This window comes from Protopterus annectens, chromosome 6.part1 (assembly GCF_019279795.1).
Source record: "Protopterus annectens isolate FY-2018-M chromosome 6.part1, PAN1.0, whole genome shotgun sequence".
Classification (NCBI taxonomy): Eukaryota; Metazoa; Chordata; order Ceratodontiformes; family Protopteridae; genus Protopterus; species Protopterus annectens.
In genome coordinates, this window is record NC_056738.1 from 10,065,615 (window position 1) to 10,081,516 (window position 15,902).

Below are 15,902 nucleotides of genomic sequence, written 5' to 3' on the forward strand. Positions count from 1 at the left end.
CAGGAATACAGAGATGCAGGCCTCCTGCAGATGGTAAGCCTAATACATTTATGTCAGTACTGTAGATAAATTTTAAGATATCTCATAATGTGTCCTCTCAGGCCTGTTGTATGTATTGCTGTACTGTCTGTAATAGTGACAGGAGTGCACTTTTTAGCATATATTGCAGCATAGCAGTGTCAATATTAATGCAGTTCTCTGCTTCTTCCTTTTTATCATAGGTGAACATGACAGTGGGAGCATGGGCACTGACACCTGATGTCAGTACCTCAACAGCTACTGATGATGGTGGTGGCCAAACTAAGGCACAACTGGGAGGTGCAGAGGTCGAATCTGGCACAGATGTTGACATCCAGTGATCTCCTTCATTTTCTCCTGACACAACCAGTAGGCCTTTCCCTATCCAATCCACTGAGGCTAGAGATATTGGGCAGATTGAGGATGAGGACATTGATCAGGGGAGTGTGGCTACTGCAGCTTCAGTGCCTGTTGAGTCTGTCCGTAGCCAAAGTGTTGGTGAAGTGTCATGCAGGAGGGTTGATAGGGGTACTTGAAGAAGGCCTGCTGTCCCTCTTCCACCTGGTGCAGGTGTTTCTTCATGTGTCACTCAATGGATGTGTAGGGCCATCATGGAGGCACAGGCATGTTGTGAAAGGTGCTCCAGACAATGCACAGGGTTTTAGATGTGCCACAATTTGACATCCATGACTCCCTCCACCGTGTAGCCAATTCAATGGATTAGTTGAATGACATATTGGAACATGGGGTGTCTGTGATGGAATGAGGGGTTTATACCATGGGCCATGCAGTGTCTATGATGACGCATCTGCTGGGAGGGGGACATCGTCCACGTGGGCATAGGTCAGCCACACCATCTGCTTCTAGCCAATGTGGCCATGCCCACTCATGCTCCCATAGTGGCAGTACTTCCCCTGCACCATCAGGGAGTGTGCTGTCCACATCCAGACATGGCAGGCCATGGGGTCATGGTCCTGGGCATTCCTGTGAAGGGAGGATGTCTGGCAGACAACAGTCACATTCAGGTAGTAGCACTGCATCTGACCTTGGGCATGGAGGTGCCCGTACATCTCCTGGCAGAGTCAGGTCTTTTGGTCGGGAGGCACAACAATGAACTGACAAGTCTACCATGCACAGATTACACCTGTCCAGTATACCAAGCTGTAGAGATAGCACTGAGCATGGCTATGTTCATGCACATTGTCACACAGCACTTTCACATGGAGGACCCCTACAAACGCACACACAACAGTTGCATGGTCATCTTGCCAGCTTTCCCACTCTTACTTGCACACACTCAGCAACCTTTGTTGTCAGGCTAGGCCCCCCCCCCACCTCACAGCACCCTGTGCAAGTGATGATAACTGCGCTATATTGCTGATTTCCTCTTTTGGATTCAGGGAAACTAAAGCTTTGTGCCTGATGCACAGGGTGATTAGCAACATTATTGCTTAGTATATCTACATTTGTGCTATTTAAATGATAATTGCACCTGTGAATTATATTTGCCTTGCCAAGATATACAGTGGATAGCATCATAATTTCACTACTTTATAGTGTATTCTCTTCTAAGGGTTGTGAAGTCAACAACTGCAATGTGTCTCATTACTTTCTAACTGTTCTCTTTAATGATTATCAAGTACAAATGTATGGTGCACATCATAAGTCAGGCCAGCACATTCAGATCTCCAGATTGCATGACATCACTGTAGTATAATCTCATTAGAGCAGTAGAGTACTATGCTCTCTGTTGCATGTAGCTCACCAGAAACATGCATCTGCAGAACACCTCACAGGGTTTTCTCATCAAGCTAACACAGAGCCTTCAAACCATGCCATGATGTATGTGTACAGATGAAAACACATCACTTTAATCTGTCTTGTATTGCATGATGTGATGACTGCCTGACATCCAGACCACTGTCTGATTATGCCCTGGTGAGATACATGCAAATACAATACTCTGATATAGCCGATGACATCAGTATTGTCTGTTGGGCATATGGGAATAACAGTGTCCCACCTGCTGGTGTAAAATGCTCTCTGTAATAAATATCAAGTTAGGGCTCACTCACACACACACACACACACACACACACACACACACACACACACACACACACACACACACACACACGCACACACAGTTAACAGTGAGGACAGAACCCCTACCTAAGTGCACAGACTACAGAACACAATACTTAACACATGCACCATGGAGCAAGTCTGATTTATACACAAGTGCAGGTGAACTTATAGCAGATGACATCAGCAAGCTTTGTGAGGAACAATAGCTTGGGAGGTCTGCATAGGCACATAGATTCATAATGTCATTTGAGGCTAATAGCTTAATAGCATTAGGTTGCTTAGAAGCCTAGCTTTATAACTACATAAGCACCCTTCCTGAGCACAAAGGGGTCTGACTGTAGAGATGATAAGTCAGCAAGTAAAGGAGAGTATTATTGCTGAAATGTAATTCATCCTCAAGTCTTGGTGAGTACCTTCGTGAGGTGTACTCTGTTTTTTCACAAAATCTCACCAAGATGACATTGGTATATAGACTGTATTTATACAGTATATATGATGGACAGAAGAAGTAGGTTAAAATTAAATAAGATAGCTGGTGCACAAGACCCAGGATAAAAAAGTGCCCAGTCTTGGTAGATGCACTGGTGCCAGGATTGGAAATGAAGACAGTGTAGAATCCTGAAAATACGGAAACATTCCTACAATGGGGTCAGATCAGGCCCAGGGGGAGGATGGGCCCCTGCTCTAGAAGGAAATAGTAGTCCACAAAAATCACAAAAAATCATAGGCCAAAGAAGAGCTATAAAGACAATAAAGTGGATTATTGAGGATAAGAAAGAAATCATGTATTTTTACTACAATACAAAAAGCCCAGAATTTCCAGACACAAGATATATAAAACAATTAAGAGAGAAATTAGAGGAAAGAAAAATACTTCAACAAGAAAAACTGCCAGAAGCTTCAAATAAAAACAGGTATTCATTAATACAACAGATTTGTGAAAAATAGTATATAGATCAAGAAACTTTTATCTGTTTGGATAAAGAAGCATCTGAGGAAGTGCGGAAATATCAACCTAGAGATTTTTAAAAAGTATTAAAAAGAAATATGGACATGGGAAAGAAAGAGAGATTTGATATGGTGCAATATTTATGCAAAGGAGAAAGCCAAATTAATCAATATAAAGAAGGCAGTCACAAAGATATTCGAAGAGAAATACAGGCAAAGACATCCAGATATGAAAAATTTCACAATAAAAACAATAATATCACAACAAGGGAATGTAGAAAAGAAGATCAGTAAAGTAGAAGTTAAAAAAATGTGAAGTTGAAGTTATGGAATGCCTGAGAAGTGAAGGATTTGGTGCACAAGGTCTAACACAGGTTACATCAAGGCATGATGGCATGAGTCCCCAAAGTAAAGAGAAGCAAGAGGATCAGGAGACATCTGAAGAAGAAATATGGACATGGGAAAGAAAAAAAGATTTAATATTGTGCAATATTTATGCAAAGCAGAAAGTAAAACTAACCAATACAAAAAGAGCAGCACTAAAGATATTTAAAGAGAAATATAGGCAAAGGAATCCAGACATGGAAAACATTACAATACAAAAGATAAGAAGACAAAGAGGAAAAATATGAAAGGAGATTAGTAATGGAGAAGTTAAAGAAATAGAAACTGAGGTTATGGAGTACCTGGAAAGTGAAGGACTCAGAATAGAAAATCTAATTCAGAAAGCACCACAACAGGATAGAGCAAAAGATATCCAAATTAAGGGGAAACCAGTGGAATGGGAAGAAATTGGTCAGGTGCCATATGAAGATATTTTGGAGACTTCCATAGGAAACCAGTATAAACATTCACTTGAAGCTGGAGAGCAAGAGAAGGAACAGGAAATTGTGGAAACCCTGATGCAGTTAATGTCGAGGAGTGATAGGCCAGTGAGTTCCCATATGACAGAGCAGCGGATGGCACAGGCTGAAATTGAAGAGAATGTGCTACAGGAAGATCCTACAGAACTTTCTATAGACTGTCCACAGGAAATGGAAATCAAAAAATGTGCCCTCAGTTTAGAAGAAAATGAGCTAAGAGAAGAGCTACTTGATTTACTAGACATAAATATTCATATTAAGATTAATGAAAGAAATAGACTGCAGACGGTCAATAAAACCCAAAAAGTCAAAAGTGTGATAAACCAAATGAACACAGCAATTAGGATTGTCCATAGAGATCCATGCAATATAGCAGAAGTAAATGGGGTATATTACTGTGGAGCTACATTAATAACTGATAAAGTTCTGCCACAAGAACACAGGGTAGAGAGGGAAAGGAAGGGGAGAAATCAAATAGCATCATGGAAATATTGAATAGAGAAAACTATAAAGCAGTTAAGACAAGAAGTGTCACAGTTAGAAGACTATAGAAGAGGGAATAGATCAACAAAAATACTAAGAAAGATAAATGTGATAAAACCAATGCACAGTATTAGAACAGACCAGGATCTACCATGCACTATTGCAAATAAACTAAGAATTTCAGCATGGGTGGAAAAACTTAGAAGATATGAAGATAAATATCAAGGAAAAGTACAAGATAAGCAATTTATTCATTACCCAAAAAAGGTTTGTAGAGAATTGGAAAACAAGGTAAAAGAAACTGAAAGACCACCAAGAAAAGAAGAAATAGATACATTTTGGAGAAGTATTTATGAAGATCTTGTGGAACATAACAAAGATGCTAAATGGATAGAAGAAGTTAAAGAAATAATAAGAAGTTTAAAGGTACAGGATATGAAATGGGATGAATTAACAGCCAGAGAGATTGAAACAAAGCTAAGAAAAGCCTCTACTTGGAAAACCCCAGGCCTAGATGCAGTACCTAACTTTTGGTTGAATGTATTAACATTTTTGCAAGAAGATTTAGCCATGAGTAAGAACTACTTATATGTGCACCCTGATCAGACACCAACCTGGTTAACAATGGGAAAAACAATGCTTCTGCTTAAGAGTCAACCTGCAAGCTACCCTAGAAATTATAGACCAATAACTTGTCTTCCGACGTCGTGTAAACTATACATGGGAATTTATGCAGATAGAGTTTATAGTCATTTAGAAGAAAACTCAATTATGGCAGTAGAACAAAAGAGCAATAAAAGGAAGTCATATAGAACAAAGGATCATTTGTTGTTAAATAAAGGCATAGCGGAGAACTGTAAAAAGGGGAAGAATAAGTATGGCATGGACTGACTACAAAAAAGCATTTGATAGTATCCTACATTCATGGATAAAAGTGCGCTTAAAAATGTATAAGATACACCCTACACTGATCGATTACGTTATAGTGACCACGAAACAATGGCAGACCACTTTGCAATTAAGCCATGATAAAGGACAAACTATTATCCCAGGGATAAAAATTCAAAGGGGGATATTCCAGGGTGACTCTTTGTCACCGCTGCTATTCTGCCTTGCCCTTAACTCATTAAGCTGTCTACTTAACAGCTTAGGCCATGGATATAATTTGGCTCCTAGAAAACAATAAAGTGCAAAGACTTCTCATCTTCTCTTTATTGATGATTTAAAACTGTATAGCGCATCAAATGAGGAATTGAAAGCACAACCGCAAGTTGCCAAAACTTTTTCAGATGATATAAGAATGTAATTTGGTCTTGATAAATGTGCAAAAGCAACTTTAAAGCAGGAAAACTCCAACACCAGGGAAACATCAGTTTGGGACAAGGATGTGATATAAAATAACTTGAGCAAGAAGGAGTGTATAAATATTTGGGAATTGATGAAGGATCAACAGTAAAATATGCACAAATGTGAATAAAACTTAGTAAAGAATACTTTAGAAGACTTAAATTAATCTGGAAAAGTGTTGACATCTAGGAACAAAATCTAAGCTATGAACCAATTTGTTCTTCCTATCTTAACTTACAGTTTTGGAGTGATTGACTGGCCCCAAAACATGTTGGATAAATTAGATAGGAAAACAAGAAGTATGCTTCATGCTCACCAAATGATCTATAAAAATCAGTGCATACCAATGTTATATATTCCCCATTCCGAAGGAGGGATGGGCCTACTTGAAACTGATTACATGTATAGATCTGCAATTGTGGGACTCCACTCATATCTGTTGACCTCACAAGAACCAAATGTATTGAAAGTCTTGAAACATGAGTTGAATAAATCTAAGATGGCTTCTCTGTTTAATGTAGCAGAAGCATTTTGGCATCAAGCAGGAATGAAAATCAAACCAGAAGTAGATAAAATCAGGTAGCAACTGAATGTGCCAAAAATCAAAAGAAAGAATATAGGGTGAAAGACCAGATGAGAAGGCAAAAAATGTGGAAAATGCAAAAATATAGTTGCAAGTATAGAAAATTTCTGGAAGAATCTCATGTTGATCATGAACAAATGCAGGAATGGTTAAGGAGAGGTGAATTCAAACCAAGAGATCAAAGGTTAATATTAGTGGCCCAGAACAGTGGGCTACATACACATTTGTTTACAAAGTCTATTGAACATGTGGGAGAAACAGATAAATGTAGGTTTTGTAAAACCGAACTGGAAACAGTCACACACCTTGTTGCTGGTTGTGACATACTAATGTATACTGAAAGGCATAATAATGTGGCAAGATTGTTGCACTGGGGATTGTGTAAACATTATGGTATTGAAATGGCTGAAAAACACTGGAAACATGAGCCACAAAGCATCATACAAAATGATGAAGTTTATATCAAATGGGGTCACTCATTACCAATAGTTCAAAAGATAGATGCTAGAAAACTGGATATAGTGGTCCATGAAAAGAAGACAAAAGTAGCATTGATCATTAAAATTGCCATACACAGTGACTACAATGTCTTGCATATGGAGAGACACAAAGTCATACAATATCAAGATCTGCAGGCAGAAATGAGAGCAATGTGGAAGAAAGATATCCAGACAGTTCCAATAGTTGTAGGAGCAATGGGTCTTATAAAAATAATCTATAGTCGTATTTACATATGTTACCGATACATGTAACCCCATACGAATTGCAGAAGGAGTCATTATTGGACACATTGCGGGTGTTGTGAAGAGCACTTTTTGGCTGACATCAAAGATTGAAAAAATACTAATTTCTTGTACTTTAATTGTACTTTGACTTAGGAATGGGGTCCATCATGATATTAGAAACCCAAATGATTTGGAGAATTTAAAGAGTGAAGCATATTTGGATGTCTGGGTTTAACAGAGGAAGGCTGTGACCACTGCCAGCTGGCACTGTTCATGAGGGAGGACACAGCATTATAAATTACACTTTGTCATGTGGTTGATGTATGTGTGGAAAAATTAAACTGAGACCCCAAGGTTGTAATGCTTGCAGGTGTGTGGACAACACATGGACTGAAATCAGACAGCATCATATATATATTTCCATAGCACATTAGGCCATACCTCTCAACAAAGCCATACATATTGGGTTGAAAAAGGACCACACACAGGGACACATTTTACATACTGCTGTTACAAACTTATACAGTTGAAAGAATAACATGTTTTGCATTAATGTGAATTGTCTGTAGAGTAGGAGTTTTGAAATTCAAATATCTGTTACTGTTTTCTGGCTTCAATACTCAAGTATTTTCAAATTATTTGCCAGAAAACCCACTTTTTATGAGAAGCAGGACAAAAATGTGATGCAAAAATCAGGACATTCTACAAAAATCTAAACGATTGAAAGGGACACATTGGGCAGCAGATTTGTGCTTTGGTTAACTAAGTGTACTTGCATGTAAGATACAGCTGTTTGCACATAAACAGTTCACAAATGCGAGCCGCATTACTAATCTGTGAGAGTTACTCCACGTCGGGTTTTTGCGATGGCCAAAAGCATTTATTGAATGTATCCACTTTCTGTGTCTGCCTGTCTGCTTCCTAGGTGATCCTGTTTCAGCAATACTTCGCTTGGCGCAAACCACAAAAGCACAGCCAAACCTGCAGTTATGTTTGTGCTATGCAGAGCAATGCAAAACGAGTGGAATAAAAAAAAAAGAATGGTACCAAAACAAATGGAAAGGGGGACATACATGAAGTGATCAAGAGGAAGATATGACATGCACACTACAATATGATAGCACACATCAGGCATTTCTACACAGTTCAAGATTTGAACTCTCAGACCGCTGCAGATTCAGAAAACAGAAGGGATGCCTTTGCCCTCTCTGCCACACAAACAGCTTTGCAGCAAAGAACTGAGGTCATTGTTCACACAAAGAAATGCATCAGAATGTACACTGCTATGAGATCTTTAGCTGTGACTTATACTTTTAACCCTCTTTATTTTATTTGGATGTAATGCACTTATTGATAACATAAGCTGTTACGATTCTGCTTGCAGATATACAGCTTTGTCTTACTTGTCTGTGTTTCTTGGTACTTCATTAGTTATCTGACCAGTACTGTAAGGCATTCAAGTGTGTAAAACATTCAATATCCTTGGCCTTAAAATGTGTGAGGATATTAACTGGGAGTTATATGATATGCATTTGCCAGCAAGTGAAGGCCAGGTTGGATGATACAAACAGCCATATATTGTTCTTTTGGAGGGACCATTGCTGAGTTACTGTTATGGCGCAAGCAAGGCTACACTGCTCTTGGGGTGGAGGGAGCTCATGTACTGTTATGTCACAAACAAGCATAGCCTGTTCTTTTCTAGATAAGTAAAGTTGATACCACTATGGCACAAACAAGGATAAGATGATCATGTTACTCTCCTTGTTCTGCTTCCTGCCTGTTGTTTGATGTTGGGAAGGGTTGTGAAGTCAGAAACTGCAATGTGTATCATTACTGTCTAACTTCTCTCTTTATGGATTTTCTAGTACAAAGGTATAGTGCAAAAATAAGGCCGTACAGTGAGCATCAGTATACTTCAGAGGTAGATCTATGAGAATTTTTGAAATCTGACGCCTACTACTTACTAATGGAGACAAATGAGTAAACTAAATGTCTCTCTGTTGTCATACGTTAAAGTACTTTTTGCACAAATCCACAGCACTGTTTACTTAATTACTGTTCCAACCTACTAAATATTATTTATATTTATTTATTTATTGATGTTTGTTAACCGAGTTAGTCCAACTGGGCTTGTGGCCCATTTTCAGTGGAGACACGAGGAGAAAATCTCCAACAATACATTTCTATTACAGAGTAACATATTAATACAAAAAAAATAATGTGGTTAGAAACAATTATACAGAGCAAAAGTTTTAACATTTGTTAGGTACATACAAACAAGTTAAAGTTCCAAGTATGAATAAGGAGCCAAAAAAGACATTAAGAAACATAATTTTTCAGTGAGATAATGCATTGTGTAGAGCAGCAAAACAAAGTAAATATATAATTCTGCAGTTTGTGTGGAATTATGTAAATACCTTATGAGAAGTGAAAGGGGGGCCTAAGTGGGGTCCTTGATAAGGGAGAGTATGTAAATACCTTATGAGAAGTGAAAGGGGGGCCTAAGTGGGGTCCTTGATAAGGGAGAGTGTGGGGGGTTAAGGGGGGTCATTACAAGGGCAGGTCTTGGAAATGACAAAATATGTTTCAGTTTAGTTTTAAAGTGGGAGGTGCGTGAAATTATACGTAAGTCAAGGGGAAGTCTGTTCCAGGCATATGTCATAATATCATTCAAAACCTATACGCTAGGTTTCAGACATATCTTGCAAATGCAGCAGTGAACACATTTTGAGTTCAGGGCTGACTCTGTCTGATGTAAGCAGTATACAGCCAGTACATGGAAAGGTACAGTTAGTGTGAGTTGCCTGGCATCAGTTTTACTATGTGTGCAAGCAGGAGAAAGGTATTAGGCACCTAGGTGGTCAGTGAATGTGATATGCATTGTCTTTTAGCAAAGCAAGGGCATACTAAGCATACTTACATCTGCCTGCAGGCACAGTAGCTGGTGGTTCCCCCTCTGAACCCTTCTCTGACTATGGCTGTGATGACCTAGGCATTAGTGGGAGGATGTGTGTCCCTTTCCCTAGCTGATCCTGCTGCAGCTGTTTCCACAAGATCAGATTGTGTAGCATAATACATACTGTGAAGACTTGTGCACATGTTTCTGGATTATATTGCAGGGCTCCACCAGATGTATCTAAGCACCGGAACTGTGACTTCAACAGCCCAAACACATGCTCTGTGATGTTTCTGGTTTGAGCTTGTGCCTCATTATGGCATTCTTCCATGGGTGTGTGTGCACTTCTGATTGGTGTCATCATCCACGGTTCCAGTGCATAGCCAGAATCTCCCAGTAAATGGCCCTGTGGGATGTCTCCCCTAGCAAAAATCTGATACAGCTGTAATGTGTGCCAGATATGTGAGTCATGACAACTGCCAGGGTTGCCAGCACAGACATTCAAGATTATTCCTCTGGCGTTGCACATGACTTGTCAGTTGATAGAGTGGTATCCCTTGTGGTTCATGTAAATTCTACCCTGCTCACTAGATGATGCCTTGATGTGTACATGAGTGCAATCTATGGCACCCAGTACTTCAGGGTACTGCACGTCAGGGTACTTGCATATTGCTAGCCCTCTCCTCAGAACTATTTGGAAAACATATGTGCTCCCTGGCATGTATGAGCATAGCATCGAGGAATTTGTGGAGGATCCTGGATATTGATGCCTGTGACACACCCATCATGTCCCCATTTGGTCTTTGAAAAGTACCTGTAGCTAATATTCCAAGGGCTACACATACCTTAGTTTTCACTGGGATGGGTTTCCCTTGATTGGTTCTGGCTCTGAGCTGAGGGCGGCAGAGCTCACAGAGTTCTTGTAAGGTGCACCTATCCAGCCTGTAGTGCTCTACAATCTCCACGTCATGTAGCATCTGATAAGTTACCCTGAGCCTGGACACTCTTCCCCTTCTCAGCCTCGGCCTATTGTCATCAGCATCAGCAGCACTGACTTCAACCTGTAGCACATAAATATACAGCAAAGCTGCAGCAGCCCCTAACATTTTAAAATTTCCTTTTGTGTACTCAATTGGTATTGAAGTATTTAGGAAAAAACAAGAATGGAGGTTACATCGATGCTTTATAGCATGTTGAATAGCTACACTGTTAGATTGGTTCATGAAAATGGAATTCACCTGCTTATACTGCAATTAGCATCTATTGCCCACACCTGCTGCTTGCTCATCAGCATGGTAGGCGCACCTCTGCACACCCCCATACACCACTGTGAAGCTATGCATAAATAAAGTAAGCATGGCAATATTGTAATTACTTTCCTCTGTTCCCATGATAGTGTGCAAATATTGAGTATAAAAAGGAAAACTTGCCCACCCTATACTCAAACCCAGGACCATCTGGACTCTAGCCCTACATATACATGTGGTGTCATAGGACTATTTACATAACAAGCACAACAAAACCTGCCATTCATTCCTCCATTTCCTATGGGTGACCTACATGCACCACCGCTCAAATGAGGACATAAAAAATATACAAATATTATCTGAAATGGACAGAAAAAAGACACATTCTACAACAAAATTCTGAGGATGACACAAACCCTGTGATTTGTGCATAGTTCACATGCACTTTCATCATCCGCAGACTGACCTGTACAACTTTGAAAGTGTAACCTGACACACACCCCTGATGTCATCACTTACTGTTGACATCCATTGAAAACAACAACACAGTGGAAGTTCCTACACAAAGTGAACATCCCTACAGAGTTAGTCTTTTTTGGGATTTAGCAATTCCAAGTTTTTACCTAATTTGCATATCACCGTGCTGACAGCCTGGAATCTACATGGTTAGTAGCCATGTCAGCAGAGAAACTGCATGGGAGCATAAAGTTGTAAACACTAGGGAGGCTATTACTTTGCCCATACATCTGCTACATACTACATATGCATACAGTACAATGTAATACTCTGTTTCTGGATGTTTGCACATTTTAGCAGCCTGCATTATGTTACAATTACATTTTCTTTTGGCTGGGGACCAAAGGTGCATTTATGTCATGGCTCTTAAAAATGTATTTTTTACTTTGTATCTCTGATATTCTTGCATCCACAGTGTATAATTTGGTCATAATATGTGTAGGGTTACATATTGAGGTCAGTTCTGTACAAATTTTAATATGCGTGGGGTTACATGTTGAGGTCAGTTCTATACAAATTTTAAGTGCTTTTACTTGGTCTTGCTTCCATGTAGACTCCTTTCCATGGCTGTATTCGAAAAGTTTCCGAATACATGGCCAGCACGAACATGGAGTCTACACTGTTGCTTTAGAGTTGTTGAATTCCTCCCCCATGTTGATTTGCTTTATTATCATAAAATTCAGCTACTTATGCTGTAATTTGCATTTCACAAAAGTTTCTATATTTGCACTCACGTGCAAATACAGAAACTTTTGTGGCATGCAAATACAGAAACTTTTGTGGCATGCTACGTATGCTGTAATTTGCATGCCACAAAAGTTTCTGTGTTTGCATGTGAGTGCTTGCTGCTGCACGCTGCTATGCGGAGTTAACTGACTCTAAAACTTTTCGTGGCCATGTGCGCATGGGAAAAATTATCATGTAGGCTTTTATGAATCCACCCCAGTCAGTTCTCACTGCAGACTAAAAGCTCACTAAACAGCAGAAAACCAAAGTACCTGAGATCTCATATAGTTCTGTACTATTTAAAACAAGTGTTATAGAAATATAAAATGTATTTCGCTCTCCATTTTTATATTTTATTAATCACCAAGAATGAATATCTCAACACATCAATGGACCCTAAAATAGAATATTGTGGAAAATATATTGCAGCATTAAAATGCCATCACTTATTGACCTCATACAAAGAGTTTCCTACCAGAAGAAATGTTAGAAACTGTAGCATTCAGAGCAGGTGTATTTTCAAACTCTACAACACAAAGTTTGACATCACATGGTGATTTTTCCAGTTCCAAGAATTCAGTGTTGTTTGATAAAGAAATAGAGTGAGACAATGTGCTTGGGGACATACATATTTATTTGAGGACCTCTTGTAGGCTAGTAATGACCCAAGTTAAAACCACTGATTCATAAAGCTGATAAATGTATCCTGAGGTAGGTCTGAAATTTCCCTTGAAATGTTAAAACTGCCAAAATCAAATGCAGGTATTGTAAAAGCTGATGACATAGAGCTCAGGAATGAGCTATGGCTCTTCTTCTTCATGCCTCAGACTATAGCATCATCCCTCAAAGTGTAATGGGTACATGGTTCAGCCAGTTAAGAAATGTTTGCCTAGAGTGAGATTTGTTATTAGGCCCTGATAATTGCTAATGTATCTGCCAAAGTTAGCCCTGCCTTGGTTTTCCATAAGTATGTCATGCTTTGCTCCAGCCTTTCCAGTTATGTTTATGGAAAACACTTTATCCCTTTTAAGACTTCCCTGTGGTACCCTGTCCACTGAAACATAGGCATGATCATGCACTCCATTTAATGGGTAAGAGACAGCTGTTTTGTTTCTGCAGCCCTTTGGCAGTGAAGTTCTGTACAGCACAAAATACAAAATCCTAGTTTAGCTGATCAAAGTTTTAAGGATAAGCAATCTTTATTGGTCCTGGGGGGCACAATACATTAAGCGTTTTAGATAGAATGTGGAGCTTTTTTGGAAACACAAGCCCATTGGCAAATGTTGGTACTGAAGAAGAAATAGGACCATATGATACTTTCTTATACTTCCTATTAATGTCTTTTATAGCAAAGCATTTATCTGTCAAGTCTCCTGCTTTGGGTAATGGAGCATCATAATCATGGCCAGTATGCTGGGCTGCATATGGGGTGTTGCACTCTTAAAATATCCACAATGATTCCCTCCTGTAAATATCGAGATGTTAATATTTGCTCCAAGTCTTAGAAATGGATTTAGAGCTCTGGTTATGATATTTGTGGCAGCATCCTGATGTTTTTCACCCCAGTCATCTAGTCATCCTGTACAGAGTTCAGAGATAAGCAATGATTCTTTGGGTTCAAAATGTCTCTGAACTTCAAAGCATCTGATAATATTTTCATTTATTCCAAAGTAAGTGGCTGCATATAGTCCAGCAAGAGTCCATATTTAATGTTATAGTTTGATGGGCTATCAAGTGAGAACAGTAAAACAGCATTACCAAGATGATATTGGAAGGGTTTCACAAGATGATGAAGATAATCATGGCCACACACAAAGTAATCCAATGCTCATATTCTACCTGTACAAATATGATTTTCCCTCCGTCATTATACAAAAAAGGTCTAATTGTTAGCAGTATATTCATTTACTGGTCCACAGCTGCAAGATAATCTGGGTCACTAGACAGAAGAACAACAGTATTTGTCTTTAATACCCATGCAGGAAAGCCTCCCAGGAATAGTATACCATGTCTCATTCAGCACGTATGTGATGACCAGGTCTTAAAATTATCAATAATCCAATATCGTTGGCCAGCTGTAAAAATGTTTCCACATCCTTGTCTCCATCAAAAGCCAACTCTTTTGGCATAAGTTTCTGAAAGTTACAAAGTAGATACTTTTTTCTTCCTCAGCTCCATTGTCCAACTACCAAAGAGGAACCTCAAACCTGGGTGCCCCTCCTACTGTGCTTTTACTCTAAAGAGTTTCAGCCAGAAGCAATTGAATTCACTTGGTTACAGGGGTAGAAATGTCTGTATAGAGTTTATTGATTGGAATGCACGGTGTGAAGCTTCCTGCTTAAAAAAAAATTCAAATGTGTAACATCAAGTTTCAGAACTCTCTGTTATTTGTTTGAATTACTAGATCATTCTTCAAAGTGAAGGATTCCCAAAACTCATCTTCTGATACTAAACCCACAATAAACCATTTCATTGCTATCAGGATTTATTCCTTTGCATTAATTCTTTGGTACTCTCATGTATTCTTTCAATTTTTTAAATATGGTGTTGTATTCCCTTCCTAGCAGCATCATTCATATGTAAGGCCTTCTCCAAGAGTGCTTTGTGTTGTTAAGGTACAGCACTTGTAGCAAACACAACTTCTACATCAGATTTACCAAATTCTGATAGATTCTCACTACTTCATCACTTATATCTTTCTACACATTTTGTGGCTGCTTACATTTCCAAAAATATATGCAGGATGCCGAGTTTCTTCCCAACATCTCTAACATAAGTATCAATTATTTTTGTTATTTCACTCTTTACATGGTTTTGTGTATAAAGTGTGTGCATTGGTCATTAACTTCTGATTCCCTGCCCAGTCTGTCATCTTTAACTTTCTATTATCTTTGAGTTTTTCTATTTACCAAATCTAAACTCCAGTTATTTCAGTAGTTTTCACCTATTTATTACTGTCATTATTTTCAACATCTGTCCTATCTAGTCTTTGTACATTGCCCATGTCACCTTCCTGTTTTCCCCTGAATTTATCTAGAGATAATTTTAAATCCACAATGTCCTTCCACTTTTTAACTCTTCCTGCTTCATTTTTTTTTACTTTATTGTATCTGCCTATAAAACAACCACTCCCTTTTCTGCAGATTACATTCCTAAGTTTTTAACTGCTTGAAGGACGTGCACATCAATTTTGTCTTGGTGGTCTGCATTTAGAAAATCTTTCTCTACCCACATTATATTCTTCATTACCATTCCTTTAACCCTACTTATATTACTTTCCCCCAGTTGTTTTATGTACTTAGTCCCTTAAAACAGTTGATTCCAACACTTATTTCAACCTGTAATGCTGGTCTTATCTAATTCCTCTGGTAAATATGTATGTGGCTGCACATTATTTTGTTGAAAGCAGGTTTGACTGAAAAAAAACAGTTGGTCAAATGACTAAAAATACATTTGACTGTA

The 15,902-nt window shown here is 38.8% G+C and overlaps 1 pseudogene; it reads right to left on the minus strand.

Moving 5' to 3' along the window:
* Window positions 1–13,306: 13,306 nt before the first annotated feature.
* LOC122805242 overlaps window positions 13,307–15,902 on the minus strand; it is a 54,550-nt pseudogene continuing 51,954 nt past the window's right edge.